Genomic DNA, 5,269 nt, shown 5'->3' on the forward strand with positions numbered 1-5,269 from the left:
ATATATATATATATATATATATATACTTGTATATATATGTGTGTGTGTGTACATATATAGATAGATAGGTAGGTAGATAGATAGACAAATTTTACACTTATGCATACAGGTATATCTGTGCGTGGGTGAGTGTGTGGGAAGAGGGGTCTGCTTCTTCTGTAGTACAAGAGCATAAAAGTGAACGAAGCACATGCGCACATAGAGACGCATATGAGAGTGTCCGTATTCATACACACGTGTGTAAATGGATGCGTGAATGTTTCGAATTGTGTGAGTATGTGTGATTGAGTGAGAGAAAGTGTTGACGTAAGCAGGATTATATATCCAAACATCCTACTTATCTTGTGTACAATGAACATATATCAGACTCTACACATTTCTGACAGAAGAGTATATTGAGCACTTTAATGTTTTAGTGCCAAAACAAAAAGACCATATACGTGTGTACATATGTTTATTTATGTGTGTGTGAATGTATGCGTGCGTATATATATATATGTGTGTGTGTGTGTGTGTGTGTGTGTGTGTGTGTGTGTGTGTGTGTGTATTATGTGTGTGTTTGTGTGTATTATGTGTGTGTTTGTGTGTATGTGTATATGCATATGAATAATGTATATGTGTATATAGATAGATAAATACTTATATAAATACATACATATTGTCTTTATTATTTTGGGTTAAAACATGATATATGTGTGTATAAATAGATGTATACATGTATATTTGCATATATATATATAGACATGTATGTACATACATATACACACATACACCCATTTACACACACACACACACACACACACATACACACACACATATATATATATATATATATATAATATATATATATATATACACATCCATACATGTGTGTGTGTGTGTTAGAGTGTACGTGTGTACACAAACACACAAATGCACATATACACATACTTTGCAGATTTTTTCAGACTTATGATTTTATTACTATTTTTTTCTTTTATTTTCTGGTTTTGTTTTATTTATGAGTCGCTATTTTCTTTAACTGTTACGTCGTATATTCCACTCTTCTTTTATCTGAACTGTTTTGGCCGCTGGCATACCATTACACACAGTTCCATCTCTGCTTGAAGCAAGCCTCTGTGAAAGAGATGTAAAGCAATTAGCAGTAAATTAACTCAAAATGAAGACACTTTCAATAGCCGGCGCGGAACCTCGTACTTTCACGTCTTGGCTCGAGATTTAGGCTGCGTTGTACTTAACGTGGTCCACTTGTCACATATATTACTCCAATTTAGAGTTCTTCTTTCTTCTGTTTTCTTCTTGAAAGAAGGGGCAAGGGGATGGAGAAGTGCAACTTGTTATATGTCTGTCTGTAAGTGTGTAAATGTGTGTGTATATGTGTGGGGGGGACCTGAATTCTGTTTGTATTATGTGTGAATGGATATGGATATACAAATACATAACAACAGTGCAATACATATACACATACACACACACACACACACACACATATATATATATATACATGTATATATATATATATATATATATATATATATATATATATATATATATATATATATATATATATATGCACATATACATATATATATATATGTCTATGTTGTATATATGTATTTGTATATCTATATCCATACGTACATATATAATACATACACACACACACATAAACACATACATGTATGTGTGTAGTATTGTGAACATATATTTAAAATATATGCGCGTGCGTATATATGTGTGTGTATTATACATGTATGTATATAATTATATATAATATATATATATATATATATATATACATTCATATATGAGTATGTGTATGTATGTATGTATATAAATATTTGTAGAACTATATACATACATGCATACATACATACATACATACATACATACATATTCTTGCATACATATACATACATATAATGTTTGATTCCATTTTAAGGGCAATGGAAATATAGGTTATTGTCTACTTTTGTGTTCTTGCATTTTTGTGTTCTTGCATTCGTCCATTTCGTTGTTCATGCATTTATTTCAACTTCAAGCCGCACAAAATATTCGGATTCCTCTTAACTTCACCCAACTAAGACACATCGCTACATTGTTCGTTAGAAATTATGATACTTGTTCAAAACAACGAGCGAAGCCTTTACTTAAATTTAATGGTTGTAATTGTTTGTCTTGTATGTGTTTAAGGGAGACAAAGAAGAACTCTGACCATGACCTTATTGCAAAGGGCTCCTATATTATACGTGTGAATGGAGAAACTGCTACTCATAAAGTATAGTCAATTTAAAGGACATCCGCACAGTTGCTGAATACCTAATTTCATTCACATAGTTTAAGACGACCCAGATTTATGGCGGAAGGTTCTTGTGAACGAAAAGTACCTCTCTGTGGGTGAACCCAGAGTCGCGTAATTGAGAAACGAGCTTCTTATTCACACCTCCTATCGAAGAAAAATTAAATAACTCATATTCTAAAAATAAGTATCGTATATATACACACACACACACACGTATGTGTGTGAATGTGTGTGTGTGTACGAACGTACGTATGTATGCATGTTGTTATTTAGTTTTATTTCAAGATTTCAAGCCAACAGAGAAAGAGCCGGTTTCTAACCTAGATCCCTGGTTCCTTCTATGTATGTATGTATGTATGTATGTGTTTGGTCATACGTGCACACATACATACGCATGTACATACATACATACATAAAAAGGCATGTAGCCTAGTGTCAGAGAGTTACACTCACGATTGCAAGATGAGGTTTCGATTGCCGGATTAGACGGTGCATTGTGTTCTCGAGCAAAACACTTCATTTCAAACTGTTCAAATCCACTCATATGAAAATGAGTGACCGTGCGATGGACCAGCAGCCCGTTCAAGGGAAATTGTGACGTTCGATAGCCTACCTTATGAGTTCAATATATCATATACATTACAGTACTGAAGTTGATGTACTCGATTAAACCCCTCCCCTCAAAAATACCTGACATTATATAAAATTTAGATACAATTATGATAACCATTACATTTAACATTATATAATTCTTTGGTAGAGAAATGCATAGTTCTATCAGCACATCGTACAATGTTTTCAAGCTAATTGTACAATAAAACTGCTACTTAGGTAATGTGATTTATACTACACACATAATTATTTTCTATCTGGTAGACAGCAGCATCGAAAGCTTTGTGTCTTGGTTGTGATAAAATTGCAACGATGGTCAACAGTTACCCATTGACTACAGTAGCGTCACACTTTCAACATATACAATTTTTCATTTCTTTTTTAGCAGCAAGAATAATTGTTAATGCAAGCAACCTCTCCATCAACATTTAAAAAACAGCTGTTACTCAATCAACATGAACTGTAGCTGTCACTTTGTCAATAACACGAGTAAGCCTCTCTGTCTACAAAGATAGTATATATATCCTATATCACCATGGAGAGTAGTTGTCTCTCTATAAACATCGACATTAACTGTCGTATAGTAATTTGACAGTAGTTGTCACCCAACCAACATGGATGGTAACTCTTTCTCTAGCAATTTGACAGAAGTTATCACTCGATCAAACTCAAAGGTAGTTGTTACTTTCTGTCAACATGAACGTTAGCTGCCTCTGTCTCATTCATCATGGACAATAGCTACCACTCTGTCAATATGGAGAATATCTGACAGGCTGTCATTCTATCACCATTAAACTGTCATTCTACCAACATAGACAATAGCTTGCACTCTGCCACATCAGCAGTGTCTCTTTTTCACTAAGATTAGTAGTTGTTTCTCTATCAACACCGTAGAGCATCTCCCTAACATAAACAGCCATCTGTCGCTCTATGTCAATGACGGTAGCCTTTACTCTATCAAAAGGAGCAGTAGCTTATTTCGACAAACATGTAAAATAGCTGTCCCAAAGTCAACATGGCCAGTGTAGTGGATGTTACAAAAAATACAGACAGCTTCATTGAAATCTATCGACACTAGCAACACTATTCATGTTAAAGAATTATATATATATATATATATATATATATATATATATATATATACAGGGGTTGGACAAAATCATCGAAACACCTTATAATTTCAAACAAATTTATTTTAATATGGAGTAGGTCTGCCTTTGGCAGTAATTACAGCTTGAATTCTACGAGGTATGAATTCGTACAAAGTTTGAATGGTTTACAAAGGAATTCTTGTCCATTCTTCAGCTAAAACAGTCTCCAACTCTTGTAGTGATGATGGTGGAGGATATGGACACCTTACCAAAATGCACCATAAATGTTCAATAATATTGAGATCTGAGGACTGTGCTGGCCAGATAAGATGTTCAACTTCTCTAGAATGTTCCTCATGCCATTCAGTAACAACTTTAGCGGTGTGAATTAGTGCATTATCATCCTGAAAGATTGCGTTTCTCTCGGAAACAGTTCCGCAACCATAGGATGAATTTGGTCAGATAAAATGCTTAAATAGTTTTGACTATTAATTCTGCCACAAAGGGAAACCATTGGGCCGGCGAATTTCCAAGATATAGCCCCCCACCCCCACCCGATCATCATAGATCCTCCTCCATGTTTAACAGTTGGAAGAAGGCAATCTTGGTCAAATGCTTCTTTTGGCTGTCTCCATACGTATACTCGGCCAGTGGTCGGAAATAAGGTAAAGGATGACTCGTCCGAGAAAATAACATTCTTCCACTACTCTAGGTACCAGTTTTATAGCTTTTTACTCCATTCTAAACGCTTTACAACGTTTGCTTTTGAAATTAGTGTCTTTCTGATTGCAGCCCTCTCGTGAAATCCGGCTTTTTGCAGCTCTCAGCGTGGAAAATGGGTTCTCGAGGTGGTCATTAAGCTCTGTACTTTTGTGATCCTTTGTAATAATTTGCGTAAGAGTCTGACGGTCCCTATCTAAAAGTTTTGGTTTTCTTCCGGAATTTCGTTTGGACGAGGAGGTTTTTCCCTCTTTCTCAAAGGCTGTCATTACTTTCGGGACAGTACTTCTTGATACAACAAGCATTTCGGCTGTTTTCGTTACGCTAGCGCCTGCCATAAGAGCTCCAACAATTTGACCACTTTGAAAGTCCGGTAAATCTGTCATTTTAATGAATTTTAATTACCTTATTCTGATGATATCTGAAAAGAAACAGCAATTTTAGCAAAACATATTAAGCAACACTAATAATAAATCAAAGATCATAAAAATAAACAAGCTTTTGACGGTTTTATAGATATTTCAAAATTATGATGTTATGATGC

General features: G+C 34.7%; 1 long non-coding RNA gene across 2 annotated transcripts in view; it reads right to left on the reverse strand.

Moving 5' to 3' along the window:
- Nucleotides 1-840: 840 nt before the first annotated feature.
- LOC128248885 (uncharacterized) overlaps nt 841-5,269 on the reverse strand; it is a 47,155-nt gene continuing 42,726 nt past the window's right edge. Inside the window, exon 4 of one of the 2 annotated variants that reach the window (XR_008265028.1) lies at nt 841-1,116. This is a non-coding gene — a long non-coding RNA (uncharacterized LOC128248885). Of the gene's footprint in view, nt 1,117-4,086; nt 5,147-5,269 lie in introns of those variants that run through there. The other variant, XR_008265026.1, reaches the window with a different exon arrangement.

Source organism: Octopus bimaculoides, chromosome 1, assembly GCF_001194135.2.
Source record: "Octopus bimaculoides isolate UCB-OBI-ISO-001 chromosome 1, ASM119413v2, whole genome shotgun sequence".
Taxonomy (NCBI): domain Eukaryota; kingdom Metazoa; phylum Mollusca; class Cephalopoda; order Octopoda; family Octopodidae; genus Octopus; species Octopus bimaculoides.